Genomic DNA, 11,151 nt, shown 5'->3' on the forward strand with positions numbered 1-11,151 from the left:
GTTTATTTTTAGTAAATGCTTTAAACTAATTGAATTAATATAACTAGTTTATTTTAGTAATTGCTTATTTGAATTAATAGAAGTAGTTGAATTAATTGAATTAGTAAGTGATTAATGTTTCATCTAATATGAACAAAGGAAATGTCGTCTGACGACGGAAGAAATTTCATTTTGTGCGAATACTGTGAAGACCAGCGCGGCCAGTGCGACAGAAATTTCCTTGTTGATGGTAGGCGATTCAGCATCAAGCTGGATGAGACTTTCGAATTCGACACAGTAAGTCACAACGACAAGTCTGTTTTCATAATTGAGCATGACTTATATATGCTTCATTTGCCTGACTTATAATTTTTAATTTTCACTATTCTACTAGCGCATCCCGTGCCATGCAAGAATTTTTGTCTTGGATAAGATAGGTTTCAAAGATATGGAAACTATGGAGGTAAAGAGAGCTTACCTGAAAACTGAGCATGATGGTTATACTTTCAACGTCAAAGTATACAATACACACACGTACACCTATTTTGAATGCAAAACTTGGCAAGCACTATGCAAGGCTTATGCATTTGAGCCTGGTATGGTTATCACCTTTGATATTCGTCCGGAAGATGATATTGAAGGTAACAGAGACATATGGGTCGATGTGCAGACGCCTCTAGTTCTACCATTATGTGAGTTCTTCTCAACTATATTTTTGTCTTTGATATTGCTTATTCAAAAATAACTGACAACTAATTTCTATTGACAGCTTATCTCCATTCAACCAAACATGTCCGGCGCTTGGTAGACAGGACCTACTACTGTCCCGGAGCTGAACTAAACTGCGAGGAGATAAGTCATTATGTTTCATGGCTTGAGGATCTTCATACTGTCAAGACAAAATTTTTTCCTGCACTTAGAAATGTTAGTACTCAAAACGTGCGACCAATAGTGATGGTATTGAACTATGGTCACATCTATTTAGGAATGATGGTAAGATATTTACTATTTGTCCTCAGTGCATATTTTGCATACATAATTTTTTTGCTAAACTTTCATTGCTAAGTATATTAATTAAGTACTATGCAATGTTCTTCAACAGGGACTCCCGATGACAGTTGTGCCTCAAGGGATCGAGACTAAAGGTCAGATGTCAATTGTTAGCTTACGACCAAGATATCATGCATTGCACATGAATGCATTCAGGATTTCTAGAAGCGATGAATGCTTAATAGTGAAAGATTGGAGGAAAATTGTGAATGATCACAGAGAAGTACTAGGGGGCAGCAATGAGAAGCGCAACCCACGATTAGGAGACAGGTTCATCGGCATGCTCTAGAATGATCAATCAGGAGAGCTATACATGTTCTATGCTATTTCACCATAGAGAGAGTAGCTAGCAGGAGTGATTTAGCTAGTTCTTCATGTTGTTCTTAATTAGTACTTGTCCTTTCATGTCCGTGTTCTTTGTTCTGAACTAAAGTGATTTGTTTTTGTGGTGTTATATATGAACGCTTATAATATCATGACAATCATGTTGAACTCGATCGATAATATTTTTGCTTCTGGTACAAGTGAATGTTTCTTGTTTAAGCTAGTAGTGCTGGTGGTGATTAGATAGCTAGTTAATTATTATATCATTTAATGAAAGAAACCGCAGATTAGTTTCAGCTGGATGAATCCTACCTAGCTAAGTGATCAAGTATATGCCATATCCGTATATATTATAGTTGATCAAGTATAATATGGATATGGCATATACTCTAGCTAGCTAGCTATAGAGATATCCAATAATGCATCTAGTCGAAACTAATCCGCGGTACTTTCGCCTAATGATTTAACAACTCATTATAATTTAAAACAATCACTAAATTAAATTGAAAACACAAAATTAAAGAAAAATTAAAAAAACACCCAAACATTTAGTACCAGTTGGTGTTACCAACCGGTACTAATGCCCTCCACGCAAACGGGCCTGGCTCGTGCCACGTGGTGGCACTTTAGCGCCGGTTCGTGACGAACCGGTACTAAAGGCCGGGGACCTATAGTCCCCACTCTTTAGTGTCGGTTGGCGAACCGGCACTAAAGCACATTACGAACTGGCACTAAAGGCCGGTTCTGCACTAGTGAAAATAAAACCCGACAAAACTGTTAAAAAACTCAAACCAAAAAGAGAGAAAAAACGAGGCTATGCTTCGAATACGAGCAGGAAGCCGGACCAAAAGGGTTAATGGCTATGATTCGAATACGATCAGGAAGCCCCCAAGTGGTTTGTGGCATTGCGCCAATCAAAGGGGTACCGACAGCTATGATTCAAATACGATAAGGAAGCCCCCAATGACCAAAGTATTTAACGGCTCTGATTCGAATACGATCAGTAAGCTGGACCAAAGGGGTTAATAGCTATGATTCGAATACGATCAATCCCCCAAGTGATCAAATAGTTTAACAGCTATGATTTGAATACGATCAGGAAGCCGGACCAAAGGGGTGAACTGCTATGATTCGAATATGATCAAGCCCCCAAGTGATCAAAGTTTGTAATGGCCATGATTCGAATACGATCATGAAGCCGGACCAAAAGGGGTTAACCTATGATTCAAATACGATCAAGCCCCCAAATGATCAAAATGTTTAACGGTTATGATTCAAATACGATCAGGAAGCCGGACCAAAGGGGTTAACTATTGTGATTCGAATACAATCAAGCCCCCAATGATCATAGAATTAAGATGAAGAAGACTCATTATTAAAGATGAAAACGACAGAGTCCCTGCTTTATTATAATCATCATAATATATACATCGTCAAAATATGTACATCATAAGAGCTGGCGGCTCAAGTGTAGTAAGGCCGAAGATGAGCAATATTCCACGGCCGGCAGGTCTCCTCCTGCGACTTACGTGAGTCCTTGTGCTCTTGAATACCGATAAGGTAGTATGACCCATTGTTCAAGTTCCTGCTGACCACAAAGGGTCCTTCCCAAGGTGGGGTTAACTTGTGCACATCAGTTTGTTCCTGGATGAGCGGGAGCACCAAATCACCTTCTTGAAAGGTTCTGGACTTAACCCGGCGGCTGTGGTAACGGCGCAGATCTTGTTGGTAAATCGCCGAGCGGGCTGCCACAAGGTCACGCTTCTCATCTAACAGGTCAAGTGCATCCTGACGTGCTTGTTCATTATCAGCTTCAACGTAAGCCGCCACACGGGGCGAGTCATGACGGATGTCACTAGGAAGAACCGCCTTTGCACCGTAAACCATGAAGAAAGGCGTGTAACCCTTAGATTTGTTGGGGGAAGTATTGATACTCCATAGTACTGAAGGTAACTCCTCCACCCAACAACCCGATGTCCGTTGCAAAGGAACCATAAGCCAGGGCTTGATACTGTTGGAAATATGCCCTAGAGGCAATAATAAAATTGTTATTATTATATTTCTTTGTTCATGATATTTGTCTGTTATTCATGCTATAATTGTATTATCCGGAAATCGTAATACACGTGTGAATACATAGACCACAACATGTCCCTAGTGACCCTCTAGTTGACTAGCTCGTTGATCAACAGATAGTCATGGTTTCCTGACTATGGACATTGGATGTCATTGATAACAGGATCACATCATTAGGAGAATGATGTGATGGGCAAGACCCAATACTAAGCCTAGCTCAAAGATCGTGTAGTTCGTTTAGCTAGAGCTTTTCCAAATGTCAAGTATCATTTCCTTAGACCATGAGATTGTGCAACTCCCGGATACCGTAGGAGTGCTTTGGGTGTGCCAAACGTCACAACGTAACTGGGTGACTATAAAGGTGCACTACGGGTATCTCCGAAAGTGTCTGTTGGGTTGGCACGAATCGAGACTGGGATTTGTCACTCCGTATGACGGAGAGGTATCTCTGGGCCCACTCGGTAATGCATAATCATAATGAGCACAATGTGACCAAGTGTCTGGTCACGGGATCATGCATTACGGTACGAGTAAAGTGACTTGCCGGTAACGAGATTAAACAAGGTATTGGGATACCGACGATCGAGTCTCGGGCATGTAACGTACCGATTGACAAAGGGAATTGTATACGGGATTGATTGAATCCTCGACATCGTGGTTCATCCGATGAGATCATCTAGGAGCATGTGGGAGCCAACATGGGTATCCAGATCCCGCTGTTGGTTATTGACCGGAGAGGCATCTCGGTCATGTCTGCGTGTCTCCCGAACCCGTAGGGTCTACACAGTTAAGGTTCGGTGACGCTAGGGTTGTAGAGATATAAGTATGCAGTAACCCGAAAGTTGTTCGGAGTCCCAGATGAGACCCCGGACGTCACGAGGAGTTCTGGAATGGTCCGGAGGTAAAGAATTATATATAGGAAGTCAGGTTTCGGCCATCGGGAAAGTTTCGGGGGTCACCGCTATTGTACCGGGACCACCAGAAGAGTCCCGGGGGGTCCACCGGGTGGGGACGCCTATCCCGGAGGGCCCCATGGGCTGAAGTGGGAGGGGAACCAGCCCCTGGTGGGCTGGTGCGCCCCCCACCTTGGCCCCCTTGCACCTAGGGTTGGGAAACCCTAGGGGTGGGGGCGCCTCCACCTGGCTTGGGGGGCAAGCCACCCCCTTGGCCGCCACCCCCCTTGGAGATCCCATCTCCTAGGGCCGGCCCCCCCTAGGAGCCCTATATAAAGAGGGGGGGGGGGGAGGGCAGCCGCACCCATGCTCTTGGCGCCTCCCTCTCCCCTTGCTACACCTCTCCCTCTCGCAGAAGCTTGCCAAAGCCTTGCCGAGATCGCTGCTGCATCCACCACCACGCCGTCATGCTGTTGGATCTTCATCAACCTCTCCTCCCCCCTTGCTTGATCAAGAAGGAGGAGACGTCTTCCTCAACCGTACGTGTGTTGAACGCGGAGGTGCCGTCTGTTCGGCGCTAGGATCTCCGGTGATTTGGATCACGACGAGTACGACCTCCCTCAACCCCGTTCTCTTGAATGCTTCCGCTCGCGATCTACAAGGGTATGTAGATGCACTCCTTTCTCTCATTGCTAGATGAACTCATAGATTGATCTTGGTGAAAGCGTAGAATTTTTTTATTTTCTGCAACATTTCCCAACAGTGGTATCAGAGCTAGGTTTATGCATAGTTCTCTTTTCATGAGTAGAACACAATTTGTTGTGGGAGTAGATGTTGTCGACTTTCTTGCCACTACTAGTCTTATTTTGCTTCAGCGGTATCGTGGGATGAAGCGGCCCGGACCGACCTTACACGTACGCTTACCTGAGACAGGTTCCACCGACTGACATGCACTAGTTGCATAAGGTGGCTAGCGGGTGTCTGTCTCTCCCACTTTAGTTGGAGCGGATTCGATGAAAAGGGTCCTTATGAAGGGTAAATAGAAGTTGGCAAATAACGTTGTGGCTTTTACGTAGGTAAGAAAACATTCTTACTAGAACCCTATTGCAGCCACGTAAAACATGCAACAACAATTAGAGGACGTCTAACTTGTTTTTGCAGCATATGATTGTGATGTGATATGGCCAAAATTTATGATGAATGATGAATGATATATATGTGATGTATGAGATCATGTTCTTGTTATAGGAATCACGACTTGCATGTCGATGAGTATGACAACTGGCAGGAGACATAGGAGCTGTCTTAATTATTGTATGACATGCGTGTCAATGATTCAACGCCATGTAATTACTTTACTTTATTGCTAAACCGTTAGCCATAGTAGTAGAAGTAATAGTTGGCGAGCAACTTCATGGAGACACGATGATGGAGATCATGGTGTTAGGGCAGTGACAAAGATGATCATGGCGTCCCGAAGATGGAGATCCAAGGAGCTATATGATATTGGCCATATCATGTCACTACTATTTGATTGCATGTGATGTTTATCATGTTTTTGCATCTTGTTTACTTAGAACGACGGTAGTAAATAAGATGATCCCTCATAATAATTTCAAGAAAGTGTTCCCCCTAACTGTGCACCGTTGCGAAAGTTCGTTGTTTCGAAGCACCACGTGATGATCGGGTGTGATAGATTCGAACGTTCACATACAACGGGTGTAAGACAGATTTACACATGCATAAACACTTAGGTTAACTTGACGAGCCTAGCATGTACAGACATGGCCTCGGAACATAAGAGACCGAAAGGTCGAACATGAGTCGTATGGAAGATACGATCAACATGGAGATGTTCACCAATGATGACTGGTCCATCTCACGTGATGATCGGACACAGCCTAGTCGACTCGGATCATGTATCACTTAGATGGCTAGAGGGATGTCTAATCTTAGTGGGAGTTCATTAAATAATTTGATTAGATGAACTTAATTATCATGAACTTAGTCTCAAATATTTACAATATGTCTTGTAGATCAAATGGCCAACGCTAATGTCCACCTCAACTTCAACGTGTTCCTAGAGAAAACCAAGCTGAAAGATGATGGCAGCAACTATACGGACTGGGTCCGGAACCTGAGGATCATCCTCATAGCTGCAAAGAAAGATTATGTCCTAGAAGCACCGCTAGGTGAAGCACCCATCCCAGAGAACCAATACGTTATGAACGCTTGGCGGTCTCGTGTTGATGATTACTCCCTCGTTCAGTGCGGCATGCTTTACAACTTAGAACCGGGGCCCCAAAAGCATTTTGAGCAACACGGAGCATATGAGATGTTCGAAGAGCTGAAAATGGTTTTCCAAGCTCATGCCCGGGTTGAGAGATATGAAGTCTCCGACAAGTTCTTCAGTTGTAAGATGGAGGAAAATAGTTCTGTCAGTGAGCACATACTCAAAATGTCTGGGTTGCAAAACCGCTTGACTCAGCTGGGAGTTAACCTCCCGGATGACGCGGTTATTGACAGAATCCTTCAGTCACTCGCACTGAGCTACAAGAGCTTTGTGATGAACTTCAATATGAAAGGGATGGAAAAGACCATTCCTGAGGTATATTCAATGCTGAAATCAGCGAAGGTAGAGATCAAAAAGGAACATCAAGTGTTGATGGTGAAACCACTAAGTTCAAGAAAGGCAAGGGCAAGAAGAACTTTAAGAAGGACGGCAAGGAGGTTGCCGCGCCCGGTAAGCCAGTTGCCGGGAAGAAGTCAAAGAATGGACCTAAGCCTGAGACTGAGTGCTTTTATTGCAAAGGGAAGGGTCACTGGAAGCGGAACTGCCCCAAATACTTAGCGGACAAGAAGGCCAGCAACACTAAAGGTATATTTGATATACATGTAATTGATGTGTACCTTACCAGTACTCGTAGTAGCTCCTGGGTATTTGATACCGGTGCCGTTGCTCATATTTGTAACTCAAAGCAGGAGCTGCGGAATAAGCGGAGACTGGCGAAGGACGAGGTGATGATGCGCGTCGGGAATGGTTCCAAGGTCGATGCGATCGCCGTCGGCACGCTACCTCTACATTACCTATGGGATTAGTTTTAAACCTCAATAATTGTTATTTAGTACCAGCTTTGAGCATGAACATTGTATCTGATCTCATTTAATACGAGATGGCTACTCATTTAAATCCGAGAATAATGGTTGTTCTATTTATATGAGAGATATGTTTTATGGTCATGCCCCGATGGTCAATGGTTTATTCTTAATGAATCTCGAACGTGATGTTACACATATTCATAGTGTGAATACCAAAAGAAGTAAAGTTGATAATGATAGTCCCACATACTTATGGCACTGCCGCCTTGGTCACATTGGTATCAAGCACATGAAGAAGCTCCATGTTGATGGACTTTTAGAGTCTCTCGATTATGAATCATTTGACACATGCGAACCATGCGTCATGGGTAAAATGACCAAGACTCCGTTCTCCGGAACAATGGAGCGAGCAACCAACTTATTGGAAATTATACATACTGATGTGTGCGGTCCAATGAGCGTTCAGGCTCGCGGAGGTTATCGTTATGTTCTCACTCTCACTGACGACTTGAGTAGATATGGGTATGTCTACTTGATGAAACACAAGTCTGAGACCTTTGAAAAGTTCAAGGAATTTCAGAATGAGGTAGAGAATCAACGTGACCGAAAGATAAAGTTCTTACGATCAGATCGTGGAGGAGAATATTTAAGTCACGAATTTGGTACACACTTAAGACAATGTGGAATTGTTTCACAACTCACGCCGCCTGGAACACCTCAGCGTAACGGTGTGTCCGAACACCGTAATCGCACTTTATTGGATATGGTGCGATCTATGATGTCTCTTACCGATTTGCCCCTATCTTTTTGGGGATACGCTCTAGAGACAGCTACATTCACTTTAAATAGGGCACCGTCTAAATCCGTTGAGACGACGCGGTATGAATTATGGTTTGGAAAGAAACCTAAGCTGTCGTATCTAAAAGTTTGGGGATGCGATGCTTATGTCAAGAAACTTCAACCTGAGCAGCTCGAACCCAAGTCGGAAAAATGCGTCTTCATAGGATACCCTAAGGAAACCATTGGGTATACCTTCTACCTCAGATCTGAAGGCAAGATCTTTGTTGCCAAGAACGGGTCCTTTCTGGAGAAAGAATTTCTCTCGAGAGAAGTAAGTGGGAGGAAAGTGGAACCTGATGAAGTACTACCTCTTGAACCGGTGAGTAGCGCAGCTCAGGAAGATGTTCCTGTGGTGCCAGCACCAACTGAAGAGGAAGTTAATGATGATGATCAAGGTACTTCGGATCAAGTTACTACTGAACTTCGTAGGTCCACAAGGACACGTTCCACACTAGAGTGGTATGGCAACCCTGTCCTGGAAATCATGTTGTTAGACAACGGTGAACCTTCGAACTATGAAGAAGCGATGGCGGGCCTAGATTCCAACAAATGTCTTGAAGCCATGCAATCCGAGATAGGATCCATGTATGAAAATGAAATATGGACTTTGACAGACTTGCCCGATGATCGGCGAGCGATAGAAAACAAATGGATCTTTAAGAAGAAGACGGACGCGGATGGTAATGTTACCATCTATAAAGCTCGACTTGTCGCTAAGGGTTATCGACAAGTTCAAGGGGTTGACTATGATGAGACATTCTCTCCCGTAGCGAAGCTAAATTCCGTCCGAATCATGTTAGCAATTGTCACATACTATGATTATGAGATGTGGCAAATGGACGTCAAAACGGCATTCCTTAACGGTCATCTTAAGGAAGAACTGTATATGATGCAGCCGGAAGGTTTTGTCGACCCTGAGAATGCTAACAAGATATGCAAGCTCCAGCGATCCATTTATGGGCTGGTGCAAGCATCTCGGAGTTGGAACATTCGCTTTGATGAGATGATCAAAGCGTTTGGGTTTATGCAGACTTATGGAGAAGCCTGCGTTTACAAGAAAGTGAGTGGGAGCTCTGTAGCATTTCTCATATTATATGTAGATGACATACTTTTGATGGGAAATGATATAGAACATTTGGACAGCATTAAGGCCTACTTGAATAAGTGTTTTTCAATGAAGGACCTTGGAGAAGCTGCTTACATCCTAGGCATCAAGATCTATAGGGATAGATCGAGACGCCTCGTAGGTCTTTCACAAAGCACATACCTTGATAAGATATTGAAGAAGTTCAATATGGATCAGTCTAAGAAGGGGTTCTTGCCTGTGTTGCAAGGTGTGAAATTGAGCTCAGCTCAATGCCCGACCACGGCAGAAGATATAGAAGAGATGAGCGTCATCCCCTATGCCTCAGCCACAGGGTCTATTATGTATGCCATGCTGTGTACCAGACCTGATGTAAGCCTTGTCGTAAGTTTGGTAGGAAAGTACCAAAGTAATCCTGGCAAGGAACAATGGACAGCAGTCAAGAATATCCTGAAGTACCTGAAGAGGGCTAAGGATATGTTTCTCATTTTTGGAGGTGACATAAAGGGTTACGTCGACGCTAGCTTCGACACAGATCTGGATGACTCTAAGTCACAAACCGGATACGTGTATATTTTGAATGGTGGGGCAGTAAGCTGGTGCAGTTGCAAGCAAAGCGTCATGGTGGGATCTACATGTGAAGCAGAGTACATTGCAGCCTCAGAGGCAGCGCATGAAGCAATCTGGGTGAAGGAGTTCATCACCGACCTAGGAGTCATACCCAATGCGTCGGGCCGATCTAACTCTTCTGTGACAACACTAGAGCTATTGCACTTGCCAAGGAGCTCAGGTTTCACAAGAAGACCAGGCACATCAAGCGTCGCTTCAACTCCATTCGTGAAAATGTTCAAGATGGAGACATAGATATTTGTAAAGTACATACGGACCTGAATGTAGAAGATCCGTTGACTAAACCTCTCCCTAGAGCAAAACATGATCAACACCAGAATTCCATGGGTGTTCGATTCATCACAATGTAACTAGATTATTGAACTCTAGTGCAAGTGGGAGACTGTTGGAAATATGCCCTAGAGGCACTAATAAAATGGTTATTATTATATTTCTTTGTTCATGATATTTGTCTGTTATTCATGCTATAATTGTATTATCTGGAAATGGTAATACACGTGTGAATACATAGACCACAACATATCCCTAGCGAGCCTCTAGTTGACTAGCTCGTTGATCAACAGATAGTCATGGTTTCCTGACTATGGACATTGGATGTCATTGATAATGGGATCACATCATTAGGAGAATGATGTGATGGACAAGACCCAATCCTAAGCATAGCTCAAAGATCGTGTAGTTCGTTTAGCTAGAGCTTTTCCAAATGTCAAGTATCATTTCCTTAGACCATGAGATTGTGCAACTCCCAGATACCGTAGGAGTGCTTTGGGTGTGCCAAACGTCACAACGTAACTGGGTGACTATAAAGGTGCACTACGGGTATCTCCGAAAGTGTCTATTGGGTTGGCACGAATCGAGACTGGGATTTGTCACTCTGTATGACGGAGAGGTATCTCTGGGCCCACTCGGTAATGCATCATCATAATGAGCTCAATGTGACCAAGTGTCTGGTCACGGGATCATGCATTACGGTACGAGTAAAGTGACTTGCCGGTAACGAGATTAAACAAGGTATTGGGATACCGACGATCGAGTCTTGGGCATGTAACGTACCGATTGACAAAGGGAATTGTATACAGGATTGATTGAATCCTCGACATCGTGGTTCGTCCGATGAGATCATCGAGGAGCATGTGGGAGCCAACATGGGTATCTAGATCCCGTTGTTGGTTATTG

The sequence above is a fragment of the Triticum aestivum genome, chromosome 2B, assembly GCF_018294505.1.
Source record: "Triticum aestivum cultivar Chinese Spring chromosome 2B, IWGSC CS RefSeq v2.1, whole genome shotgun sequence".
NCBI lineage: Eukaryota > Viridiplantae > Streptophyta > Magnoliopsida > Poales > Poaceae > Triticum > Triticum aestivum.